Source organism: Podarcis cretensis (genome assembly GCF_951804945.1).
Source record: "Podarcis cretensis genome assembly, chromosome: 11".
Lineage (NCBI taxonomy): Eukaryota > Metazoa > Chordata > Lepidosauria > Squamata > Lacertidae > Podarcis > Podarcis cretensis.
In genome coordinates this window covers 37,874,435-37,888,154 of record NC_137180.1, presented here as the reverse complement: position 1 = coordinate 37,888,154, position 13,720 = coordinate 37,874,435, and the positions used below count along the sequence as shown (strand labels likewise).

The 13,720-nt window shown below is 45.7% G+C and overlaps 1 protein-coding gene across 2 annotated transcripts in view; it reads left to right on the top strand.

The window, feature by feature from the left end:
* The window catches only part of LHFPL2 (LHFPL tetraspan subfamily member 2), a 121,921-nt gene that overhangs the window by 644 nt on the left and 107,557 nt on the right, over window positions 1–13,720 (top strand). Inside the window, exon 1 of one of the 2 annotated variants that reach the window (XM_079995838.1) lies at window positions 12,745–13,547. The exons of the other annotated variant lie outside the window; for it this stretch is intronic. The gene's annotated coding sequence lies outside the window, so the exon portion shown is untranslated. Of the gene's footprint in view, window positions 1–12,744; window positions 13,548–13,720 lie in introns of those variants that run through there. 2 annotated transcript variants of the gene reach the window in all.

Below are 13,720 nucleotides of genomic sequence, written 5' to 3'. Positions count from 1 at the left end.
CCAACAAAATATTAAAATGCATAAATACATTAGTCCAAACATTAAAAGCTTCCCTAAACAGGGCTGTCTTCAGATGTCTTCTAAAAGCCTGGTAGTTATTGTTCTCTTTGACATCTGGTGGGAGGGCATTCCACAGGGCGGGTGCCACTACCGAGAAGGCCCTCTGCCTGGTTCCCTGTAACTTGGCTTCTCGCAGTGAGGGACCTGCCAGAAGGCCCTCAGCGCTGGACCTCAGTGTCTGGGTTGAGCGATGGGGTTTGAGACGCTCCTTCAGGTATACTGGACCGAGGCCGTTTAGGGCTTTAAAGGTCAGCAGCAACACTTTGAATTGTGCTTGGAAACATACTAGGAGCCAATGTAGGTCTTTTGAGACCAGTGTTATGTGGTCTCAGCAGTCTAGCTGCCACATTCTGGATTAGTTGTAGTTTTCGGGTCACCTTCAAAGGTAGCCCCACATAGAGAAATAACCAGAGCATGCACCACTCTGGTGAGACAGTCCGCAGGCAGGTAGGGTCTCAGCCTGCATACCAGATTGAGCTGGTAGACAGTTGCCCTGGACACAGAATTGACCTGCACCTCCATGGACAGCTGTGAGTCCAAAATGACTCCCAGGCTGCGCACTTGGTCCTTCAGGGGCACAGTTACCTGCACAGTTACCCCATACAGGACCATGGAGTCTTCCACACCCACCTGCCTCCTGTCCCCCAAAAACAGTACTTCTGTCTTGTCAGAATTCAACCTCAATCTGTTAGCCCCATCCATCCTCCAACTGCCTCCAGACACTCACACAGGCTGAACATCTGCTGCAATCATAAAAAAGATAACCTTCCCAGCTGCTAGTTACCCTTCGTTCTGTCTGGGCTCTGTGATAAAGAAAGCTGCTGTGTTTTGTCTGAAGAGCTATAGTTAAAATAAGTACAGTCAAAGAGAAATTCTAGATTTAGATGTACAGAACATACTCTTCAGAAACCACAACAAGCTATACTAGCAAAGCCACAGCTTACTATGGACAAACCCTGGCATCCAAGGCAATGAAGAAAATATAGGTTTGACTGCATAGTTCCTTTCATTCTTAAAATATCTGAGGGCTCTTTATAAAGTTATGAGCTATACTACAGTCTGCTGCACAATACACTAAATCGACATGTTGGAGCTGGGCACATATTTCATCTTTGGCATACATTGTTTTATGTCTTCAGATTTAGCAAACAGCTCTGAGAATCAGCATAACTACAAGGACTTTTTATCTTTTTTAAAACAGATAATATTCTATGGAAAACTTAAAGCTCTGCCAATCAAACGGAACATATAAACAGAATGGGTTAGTACTAGATGACTATGATTCTGTTATTTATACAGCACTTCAGGGGGGTAGGAGGACTAAGAACGTCACATAGATCTTTAAAAAAAATAAATCAAAATTTGGTAAAGAAAGCCTTCAGAATGCCAGCAGATTCCCTTGCTTCAGTGTTCAACTGGTGAGTGCTTATTTCTTGAAGGAGTTCAAAGCCCAGTTTATCGGCAGACATCGTAGTTTGGTAGATTTCTTTACAAGACACACACACCCCTCTGGCCTGCCACCAAGGCCTATCTTACATAGCAGCAGTCAGTTATTTACTGTCCTTCCACTCTCCCCCTGTCTCTTGTGGTGAGAGGCTTCTAATCTAGTTATCCCTGTTCCACTTGCACACGTTCCCCCATATCTTTTGTCCCAATTCTCCTCAAACAAGCTCCCTTACTCTCACTCTCCTGTCTGCTTCCTCCACCCTTGACACACTGCTTGTGGTGTTCCAAACCATCCGACATCCCTTGGCTTTCAGCCTACTTAGTGATGGGACACTGAGGAGCTACAAAAGTCTTCACCCTGGTGTTTTGCTTCTGGCCCAGTCTTTGCCTGTTCCAGCTGAGCCATAAAGAGAGCATCATGGCAGCCAGCCATGCTCGTCTCCTAACCCACCCACCCCATAATAAGATAGATGTGGGGGGCTGCAGCTCCTGGGCTCCCCTGCTGCCTTTCTGTCTTTTCCCACAATGGCTTCCTTTGATTTGACATTGTTAAATCCTTGCCAACTAACAAGTATACAGTGGTACCTTGGTTTACAAACTCAATCCATTCTGAAAGTCCGTTCTTAAACTGAAACCGTTCTTAAACCAAGGTGCACTTTCCCTAATGAGGCCTCCTGCCGTCATTCCTTCCTCCGCCTCCTTCCACCATTCGGATTCCATTCTTAGACCGAGGTAAAGTTTGCAAACCAGGACACTACTTCCGGTTTTGCGGAGTTCGTAAATTGAATTGTACGTAAACAGGACTGTTCTTAAACGGAGGTACCACTGTATTCTTCTAGGTACAAAACTGCACACTTAATCTGGTATAATACACATAATTCATCCTATTCCCCTAGGCTTGCTTTTTTAACTAAACTTTTAAATCCTGTGTACACTCACTTGTGAGTAAACCCTATGAAACTCGCTGGACTTGCTTTTGTGTAAATATGCATAGGATTGCACTGCAAATATTTACAAGTTCACAATGTTCTGATTCCTCTTACAATTATTTTACTTAGTTGTGATTCCCCCCCCCCCTTTGACAGGGTGGATATTTTGCGTGTAGGAATTGATTACTCAGTCCATATGGTTCTATTCCTTGTCAGTTTCAAATGCTCTCCTGCAGGTATAGGGCAGTTTTCTCCCAATTTTGCAGTTTTTTTACAAGCATAGAACCCCCCACCCATAGATGTACCATTCCCTGTTGATCTGTTTGCTTTGTAACACAAAACCCCCAATAAAAACTAATTCTTAAAAAAATGCATAGAACCCCCACAATTAAGTTATATAAACATTTCCTTGAAGTTCGCATTTTGTACATAATATTTCCCTAAAATACACATTTTTCTATGCCTTTCAATACATTTCCCTTATGAAACACACACAAGGAAGTTTGCAATCCGTTCCATAGTTGACCTGCATATACTTCTTTCTTCTCTGGCAATCACTCGTAGCCGAGTAAGATTGTCTTCCATAAACACAGTTTTAACAATGAGTCTGTAAGTCACTGTGGAGGCCAATTCTGGATCCACACGTCCTTCCACAGTGGGGACATTGGGAGTTGATCACGGTGTGGATTTGCCAAGCGTGCCTTCCTCTTAGCATGTTTCTCCCTTGCGTCCTGAGTTCAGGTGTCTTCAAAGCCCATGATACCTTTGGTAAAGGCTGTTCTCCAACTGGAGCGCTCGCAGGCCAGTGTTTCCCAGTTGTCAGTGTTTATACTTATTTTTTTAGATTTGCCTTGAGACAGTCTTTAAACCTCTTTTGTTGACCACCAGCATTACACTTTCCAAAGTAGTTGCTTTGGAAGATGATGATCCAGCGAGTGGGTGACCTGCATATAATGCTTGGACTGGTGAATCAGATTGGTCCCCTTCAAAATGCAGATGGAACACATTTCTCTCTATTTGGGAGTCAACTGGTTAATTAAATAGATGATAGCTTTCTTTCATTTATTTTCACTGATACTTTAATCTTATTTATTATTGACTTTGAAACACATTTCAATACAATCCATGTTAAAAACAACTCCCACCAGCAAATGAACTGGCTCAAACTATCCCCTTGGGAGCCTGTCTTTAACCCTCACAACTTCAGACCTGAATGAGAAATTACATTTGACCTCCATCTCTCCCCATCCCACTTCAATCTTGGCTGCCTTCAAAACAATCTTGTAAGGCATCATTTAATCCATTATTCTCAGCATGTGATTACTGGATTCTTCCATCGACTTGACTCCAACTGCACTTGCAGCCCCAGCTCCTATACAAATGGTGTGTTTAGAATTGATACAGTTTTTGACAAGGTACACATTATACTTTTAAAGCACATCTCCTCTCCAAAGATTCCTGGGGACTGTAGTTTGTTAAGGGTACTGGGAATTGTAGCTCTGATTAACTATTTCCCCCTTTGTAAAGATACACTGGATTTGCCTGTTGCATTCCACCCCACAGTGGGTGCAATCTCTTTTCTTTGTTCTTAAATGAATGTAAGGCCATAACTATAAATCACCCACTGCTTTGGATAACATTTTTCATAGTAGATAGTTCAACCTTTGGCAGTTTCTTTGAATGTTCATTTGTTTTCTTGCTCTCGGTCATTTACTGTTTCCTAAATATTCAGTTTCTCTGTATGCAAAAGAACAGTTACAGCCCCAATTAAGCCATGGGGCCAGAGTTACCTCTGCATCCAAACATCCTCCCCGGAATTCCTATGAAGCTGCAGTGCACAAACTAATTTTCCCCAAGCACCATTTATTTCCTATAGTGTTCTTTCTTAATCAATGTGTTACAAATGTTTTCTGATCAATGCACTATGTCCATATCTAGCCTCCACTTCCCCCTAAGCAAGTGGCAACCCATTGGAGGAATCTATCAGAACTGCAGGAATGTCCAGTATCGCACTCAGATCAATAGCATCACTTTAACTGTTTTGACACCAGACATTATTTGCGTTACAGCTGCTTACTGCAGCCTGCGGATCAATCAGTCATGCATAATTCAGCATTGCTGAGATCTTCATTGCTTCATTGCTTGAGGATGTTGTAATGACAATGGAGACGATGCTCAAATGTGCGTGGGAGAAAAACAACTTTGAATTATTAATTCTGCACAAAAGTTTAGATACAGATAGTAAACATTAGAGGAAGTTTTTTGGTACCATTCATTAAAATAAGCATGTGCCACCTGTCTCTTTCTGGTGAAAGACTCCAAAACTGCTCAACTGATTCATAATCACAAGGTGGTCATTCAGAAGCCCACAGGGTACTGCAGGAAACAAAGGGTCCGTTTTACACTGTTAATAGAACTTTGAATTTGGAGGCCTTTAATGACTACTTAGGTCAGAGGTGGGGAATGTCTTTCAGTCCCAATGTCACATTCCCTTCTGAGCAACTGACAGCCACATGCCGATGGTAAAAGCAACAAGTGTTAATTTTACATCTGTACTGTAGGCTAATTTCTGCACACACTCTTCTGTCCTCTGGCAAGGGGCAGAAGGGGCTGGCAAGCAAGAATCATGCTCAGAGTTCAAGGACACGTTCCAGCCAGACAAAAACACTTAGGGTATGATATGTATGGCTGGGAAAGAGTTCCAAGGGTCAGATAGGGGGCCTGCAGAGTCATATTCAACCCTTGCACCTGAGGCTTAAGTATTGTTATAGGTTTGGGTGCCAGAGTTTGTAGGTGCAAGACACCCATGTTTCCTAGGTTTAGTAAATGTTAGGGACGCAGGTGGCGCTGTGGGTTAAAGCCTCAGCGCCTAGGACTTGCCGATCGAAAGGTCGGCGGTTCGAATCCCTGCGGCGGGGTGCGCTCCCGCTGTTCGGTCCCAGCGCCTGCCAACCTAGCAGTTCGAAAGCACCTCCGGGTGCAAGTAGATAAATAGGGACCGCTTACCAGCGGGAAGGTAAACGGCGTTTCCGTGTGCGGCTCTGGCTCTGGCTCTGGCCAGAGCAGCGATGTCACGCTGGCCACGTGACCCGGAAGTGTCTCCGGACAGCGCTGGCCCCTGGCCTCTTAAGTGAGATGGGCGCACAACCCCAGAGTCTGTCAAGACTGGCCCGTACGGGCAGGGGTACCTTTACCTTTTTACCTTTAGGGTTTAACCGATACTTGAAGTATTAAGAGAAGGTGCCAGGTGTTTGATTTAGCGGTGTAGAAACACAGGCTAAACTTTTTTTCCTGACCAGGGAATCACTTAGAGATAAGCCATTAAGAAATATAGACAAAGTCATGACCCGTCGAGATTGGCCACCAGCAAAGCAAAGACTGTGGCAGCTGCAAATGGGGGGGGGGGGTGTTAGTTAGTAAGACAGAAGACTAGTAGTTTTGGATTGGAGTTTGCCTGTTGTAAGTGAACAGGGGGGAAATGGTTTGCAAGCTTGAGAGGAGGAACCAGAACACAAGATGGACTGTCTGTTTTAGGCTGCAGAGGCAGCAGTGGGGCAAATCTGGCCTCCCAGGAGCGAGCCACAGTCATCGTTTCTGCAGCAGCAGCACCCCCACCAGCAGGTAATGCATTCCTTAGAGGCCAGATCTTTTGCTGCTGTGGATTCTGCTGCCTGAGGCAGCTGCCTCACCTCACCTTGCCTAATGTGTGGGCCAGTCCTGGCAGGCAGCAATTTGCCAAAGCAGTTAAAAGGTGACATGATGCATACTTCACACACACTTATAATATCTAAGCACTGTCCACTTTAGCTGGTGGTCTAGTTGCACACACAGAAATATGCAACTATATGTCAGGAAAACCTTTCTCTTGCTTTATAGCTGTATCTTCACTGCATATTCAAAGCACCATCCATGCAATTCATTGGGCCCCAACTGAACACTGCAATGTGGACATGTGTCTCCATTCTGATCAGCTGTGCATGAAGAGGCTTCATTCTGCATGAAAATATCTCTTGTGGGATTTGACCAGTTTATATATTTAGGACTGAGTTGATGACTATTATGATGAACTGTTTAGGGGGAGCGTGTTCCATTTATATCAATAGGATATATTTCCAAAGAAACAAGTTTATACTTGTCTGGGGTAAAAATCAGTTTAACAAGCCTTTGGAATACTGCTTGGTAGAAATAAAGATTGACATAGTCCACAACTGCAAATTGACCAGAATGGCTCATACACGCTAAATGAAGAACAGGAATGAAAAGCTCCCATTGTCCCACAGAGTAGCTTAGGGTTTTGTGAATTGTCTCAAATTACATCATTGCCCATCTATGTGGATAAAAGTCTGTTGTTTGAAGGCCAGAGGTTGCACACTAGCAGTTGTTACAGAGCCCATTTTCACAGTGTATAAACAGCTCAAAGCAGCTGTGTGGAAGTGTCAGCCTTTTGCATCCTAAATGGCTGGCAAAGTCAGTAACAGATTCTGCCTTAGAGTGTTCAGGCTGTGTACACATAAACCTGTTAATAGCACAAAAATGTTGTTTTTCTCACTCCAGGATCCCTTGTGCTTGTCTTCAACATCCTGCTTTCAATCTAGATGGATTATAGATCCTGCTGTCCACAAGGATGGGTGTAGTTACTTGATACATATTTGAAAACCCTCCTTAATTAGGTTATCTGCACATTTTTCCTCCCTGCACATGCCCCGGATGAACGATTACATTGGTATATGCCCACCCACAATGTCATTGGGCAGATGTGGAGACACTGCTAGGACTACTTAGATCTCTCTTTCCAAATGAACACACTGTGAGGTAATGCAGAATCAATCCACAATGCGCTTTTATTCTTGGAATGAAACCAGTTTCTCAAGAAGCACTTTTCAGGGGCAAAAAATATACAATGGATCTAGATTGTGTATGGACTACCTAGAAAAAAGGGACGCAGGTGGCGCTGTGGGTTAAAGCCTCAGCGCCTAGGGCTTGCCGATCGAAAGGTCAGCGGTTCGAATCCCTGCGGTGGGGTGCGCTCCCGCTGCTCGGTCCCAGCGCCTGCCAACCTAGCAGTTCGAAAGCACCTCCGGGTGCAAGTAGATAAATAGGGACCGCTTACCAGCGGGAAGGTAAACGGCGTTTCCGTGTGCGGCTCTGGCTCTGGCTCTGGCCAGAGCAGCGATGTCACGCTGGCCACGTGACCCGGAAGTGTCTCCGGACAGCGCTGGCCCCTGGCCTCTTAAGTGAGATGGGCGCACAACCCCAGAGTCTGTCAAGACTGGCCCGTACGGGCAGGGGTACCTTTACCTTTACCTTTACCTAGAAAAAAATGTACTCAATCTTCATTGAGTAAATTCTCGTGTGTATGCAGCCTTATTCTAAGCCACAATTTATTGCATAAAGGTGCAACATAGACAGTAGCAGGACATTACAGCTGGAGTTTTTTCTTTGAACTTGACTCAACTTTCTTTCTCCCTCCCCCAGATAAACTCCAAAAACACCTCTAGTGGTGTTTCTAGCATTCTAGCATTTTACAATAAGTTCTCAGAGTCTTCAAAATAACTTCAGAAATTCTGTATTTTTCTTCAGAAAAAGTACTTTCGTTCTTTTTAAAAAGGTGAACTGGTTAACCTTAAATAGTTCTGTATTTTATAATTCTTAAGTAAATACATTTACTTTTACATTATTTGATGTATTACCTATTGCTACCTTGCATTTTTATGGCAATTTCATACTATATACAATTCTCTCTCTCTCCTGGTTTCTGAATCTCTTTCTTCTTTCTAATTCTTGAATGCAAGCTTATTTCTCAAATGGCTCTGGAAAGCTTTAAAGTTCTGTTCTTTAATCATCTTCACTAAATTATCTGGATGTGACTGACATCATCAAAGCCACAACATAAAACATGTGTATTCACTAATCACAATTTAGATAGTGGTGAAAATACAGAGCAGATCTTCCTCAAACCTTAACCGGCAGGCAGAATCAAGTGCGAACAGGTAGTCCTTCAAATACCCCGGAAACAAACCACAATGGTGACAGCAACCACTTTGAATTGAACTCATAAACATACCAGGAGTCACTGCAGATTAAATAGCTGCAGAATCACATGCTTTGAACAATGGATCCCTGTCAACAACCTGGCAGCAGCATTCTGAAGCAGCTGTAGTTTTCAGTCTTTAAAGATAGACCCACCTAGAGCATGTAACAATAGTTCAATATAGATATAACCAAAAAATGTTGCTACTGCATGTCCTTTTCTATACATGTTGGGGAAATGCACATGTACATGATGTGTCAGGTCTTTAGCTGAGAGTCATGGTGCATTGTCCAATTACCCATCCAGGGACTTGTTTTTATTATAGAAATAAAAAGTGGGAACTATCTAGGCAGGCTGTCATGTGTTATACTCAGTTTATTTAACTATAAGTGCATTTTAGAACAAGATGCACGTAAAAACATTATTTTGTAGACAATTTTTATCTAGGTACCAGCAGGTTAACATCAACATCAAATACAAAACAGATAATTTCTTTGCACATGGAAGTCACTTCCATGCACCTGAAACATGTAGCTATAGACAAAAGACAATTTGTGTCAATTATCAACTAAATTGCTATTATTTGTTCAATCCGTGGACAGAAATAATGTGTTATTTGCAGGAAGCATTTATAGGTTGGGGTCAATGGGCATTTTTGAAACTTTTAGAAATTGTCATGGGCACCAGCCACAAAACAACTGCTATGTGGCTGCACATCAGGAATTGACTGCCACATCTAAATGCGCAGAAAGAGATAAAGTACATTTCTGAGCACAATTCAAAGTGTTGGTATTCACCTTTAAAGCCCTAAACGCCCTTGGTCCTGTATACCTGAAGGAGCGTCTCCACCTCCATCATCCAGGTCGAACACTGAGGTCCAGTGCCGAGGGCCTTCTGGTGGTTCCCTCACCGTGAGAAGCCAAGTTACAGGGAACCAGGCAGAGGGCCTTCTCGGTAGTGGCGCCTGCCCTGTGGAACGCCCTCCCAGCAGATGTCAAGGCAATAAACAACTATTTTACTTTTAAAAGACAACTGAAGGTGGCCCTGTTTAGGGAAGTTTTTAATGTCTGATACTGTATTGTTTTCAATATTCGGTTGGAAGCCGCCCAGATTGGCTGGGAAAACCCAGCCAGATGGGCGGGGTATAAAATAAATAATAATAATAATAATATAAAGCATCACAAAATGGACTGACTGACTTGCCCCTGCATCAGTCCACTCGGCAATGAAGAAAAAGGCACCTACACTGGCTACCACAGAAAAGAGCCTTTGCAGTTCTCTGTGCAGAATGGAAGAGAGAATACATTTCCAATCCCAGCTTCCCAATTAAATGTGGGCCTGTTTGAGCAGCTGTTCAACGTAAGAGAGGGTACACCTGTGCCAGTGAGTGGAAAAAATGTAGTTTCTCATGCACTGTAGATTTTTGAGGCAATATTTGCTGACCTCTTTCACGAGGGTGCCATAGGAGGTACTGACACGAATGCTATCGCCGTAGGTGCTAAACCCTTACACAGTATGAGAACAACCAAATGCCAGTGGAAAAGAGGGGGAGGAGGAAAGAGAAGCCTCAATCTAGTCGTGTGCTGACCCTTCCAATGCATTTGTCTGAACGCAGTTGTTCTAATTCTTATAGAGAAGTACAACATAATAGCACAAAATAGTTGAACACACTTGTTTGGATTATGGCATGAAATCAGCAGATATATTGCGGACACTTAAGTTATTACTATGGGGTATTTACAAACTCCTTGCTGTTTTATTATTTTGCATAATACTGCTAGAGCGGTTAGGAATTTAATTTCCTGCTCGCAGATCTTTTTCAGCAAAATACATGTGGATTTTTCAATCTAACATAGTATTCACCCCCTTCACATTTGTTCCTCTGAGAGTATTCTGCTATATTCAGCTGTTGAGGGTGGGTGGGGGGAAAGACATTATGTCAGAATCGGCCCTGAGACAGACCAGAATAATTAGTTTCTATTTGAAACTTAATAATTCTCTGTAGATGAGTGGTGAAGTTAAATTTAATAATACTGGGAAGCATTTGGCAGTGTTACGGTGTATCCCATTGCAGCATCAATGTCTACAACAGAAAAACTGAAGCTAGTCGCAGTAAAATGTTCAGCATGATATATTATCTGGTTGTTTACACTAACCTCATTTCCAAGGGTTTCTTTTAACTCTTATTGGTCCAGTTGTGATGAATAACACAATGCACAATTATTTTGAAGCAGCGTAATAAAATGCATGGATCGAGCAACCGTAGAATCATAGGAATGTAGAGCTGGAAGGGACCATGAGGGTAAATTTAGTCTAACCCCCAGCAATGCAGGACTTTTTTGCCCAATGTGGGGCTTGAACCCACAACCCCAAGATTAAAAGTCTCATGCTCTACCAACTGAGCTATCCAATCCTATGGCTGCTACAGTGGTACCTCGGGTTAAGAACTTAATTTGTTCTGGAGGTCCGTTCTTAACCTGAAACTGTTCTTAACCTGAAGCACCACTTTAGCTAATGGGGCCTCCCACTGCCGCCGCGCCGCCACAGCATGATTTCTGTTCTCATCCTGAGGTAAATATCTGAACCTGAGGTACTATTTCTGGGTTAGTGGAGTCTGTAACCTGAAGCGTCTGTGACCTGAACTGTCTGTAAACCAAGGTACCACTGTACATCATTTTCCACCAAAATTGGAAAGAAATACTGGTATATGATACTCCTTTTCAAAACTGAAAAAAGTAAATGTGTCCATTTCCAGCACTTCTTATGTGGCACTGTTACAGGCGATGTTTATTGTTTTAAACCACTTAGAATAATCGTAAACTGCTTAGAATTTTGTGTTTGTGTGTTTTACAATCAAGCAGTATGTAAATTCTTACATAAATAAAATATAGGACCAGTTCTGCCACATTTGTAGGCCTCATTGGGTATGCCAAGTTTCAATTTATTTGCTCAACAGGTGTCTTTTTCTTAATAATCCATAAAATACTGAGACTTATCAGGGCACAACAGCAAACCACCAACAGGATCATAGCGCACAATGTATACACAGTGCTGAACACAGTGCTGTGTTATATTTTTTCCTCTTCCTTTGAAGCGCAATCTCCTGCTTTGTTTGCTGTCTTCCTTTCCCTCTTTCCCTCTGAGACAGGCGAGGAGGGTGTCCAATAATTCCCTTTCTATCCCAGGGACACGACTGCTGCTCAGCACTGCACTCGGTTTCCGTTTGGTGCTTTTGGCAGCGTCTTCGGCAGGGAGGCACCAAGCTAGTAGTACCATTAAAGTCTCTCTCTCTCTCTCACTCACTCACACACATCAAGCAGGGAGGGAGAGCGAGCGAGCGAGAGAGCGCGCGCGCCAAAAAGTAGCTGGGCTTGGCGGGAACTCCCTCGCCTCTTCTCCTGCCCAGTGCTGGGTTTCCCCCGAGGCCAGCTTCGCCGCGACCGTTTGCTTCGTCGGCCTTGCTGTCCCCTCTCCGTCCCTCCCTCGTAATGAGCAGCAGAGACGGGGAGTTCCGTATCCCCCGCGGCACGCGGGCCTTTCTTCCTCCCGCCCGCCCCAGCCTTGCTCCATGCATGAACCCTTTATTGTGTCTGCCACGCTCACTCCGCCCCGCCCGCTGCTGGGAGCCGTGGGGCCTCCCTCCTATCAACACACACAGCCGCTGACCTCGTCCCCCGCCTCTTGGGACGCTCTGCCTTGGCTCGCAGCAGCCTCGCTGCTGACCAAACCCTGCGCTTCGCCGCTCCGAGTCAGGAGCCTGGCGCGGTCTCTCCTCGGATGGGCTGTTCCGCTTTCACGTGGGAAGGCATTTCACACGTATATTCCCGCAGGGACCTCGATGCCTTACATCTGCCCTCATCCTGCCCCCTGATCTTTTTACACCACCTGACGAAATCTCCCTCAGAAAGATACCTTCCCCGTTACCTCACGCACTCCTATCGTTTTTGCCTCTTTCTGTACACCACACACAAACATCTGTACAGACAGCAGGCATGTGTATATTTTTCCCTTGAAAGGTTTTCCATCCTCGTTTTCCTTTTTTACAACGTCGTGACAAACAGATGAAAGCAGTGGCGTAGCGTGGGTTGTCAGCACCCGGGGCAAGGCAAGTAATTTGCGCCCCCTAACCCGTGGATTTGCCCTAACCCCAGATGTTGCGCCTGGTGCGGCCGGCCCCCCCTGCACCCCCCACGCTACGCCACTGGATGAAAGGAACACTTCCATGTCTCGGGGAGAAGCGAAGCTGCGCGTATCACCCATCAGATTTCAAACTTGCGCCCACTTTCCCCCTCTCACGAAGTCTCACATTTTACCTCAGGAACCTAGCTCCCTGACCCCACGACAAGAAGTCATGGGGCGCCCCCACCGCTGTCCCCTCGGGTCTTCTTCGAGCTTCGCAATTCTTGCCGGCTCTCTTGCTGTGCGCCAAAGTGTGTGAATGTGTGTACATGAATATAATATTCCCATCCAACAGAGGAAAACTACCTTGACACTTGTTCCCCGTGTGCTCCTCCTTTTTGTCCCTCGACCCCATACCCCCCTCCTCGTACGTTGCCTTGGGCCCCGCATCCCGCCCTTCCCTCCCTCCTTTCCCCTTTCGTGAGGGACAGTCCTCGTCTCGCAATCGCTGGCGGCTTCTCCTCAGGGCGCCCCAATCGCTCTCCAACACTCTCCCTTCCTCCTCCGCCGCCGGCCTCGTCCCCCCTTTTAATCCATCGGCTTGGGAGGAGAGAGAAGAGGAAGGCAGACGTTGGTGGGGGACGGCCGTGTCGAGTGGGCTGGTCCAGGGCAGGACCGAGCGAGGAGGCAGCCTCGCTCCACACCGCTCCTTCTTCCCTCCCGCGGGAAGCTGCCGAGCAGGCGAGGTCCCTCCGCTCCTCCTGGACTGGCCGCGCTGAGGCCTGCGGAGGGGAGGGAGGACGGAGGGGGACGCCCGCGCTGAGGTGGCCGGAGAGAGGCTGAGGTGGCGGAGACGCCAAGCGCGAGCGCGCTCACGGCCGCTTCTTGCCGGGCACCGGGGATTTACCAGCCGGGGGAAACCCGCGAGGCGGCTGCGGCGAAGTTGCACCCTTGGACGTCGGGTAAGTCCGAGGGGAAGACCGTGAGGGGATTTCCTTTCCATTCATTGGATTTGCGCGGGGAGAGAGAGGGAGAGAGGCTGGCCGGCCAGGGAGGCGCTGGGAATGGTGGCGGCTTTTGCGGAGCAAACTTCCCTCCATGTGCTTATCAACTTTGGATGTGAGGAAAATAAAGT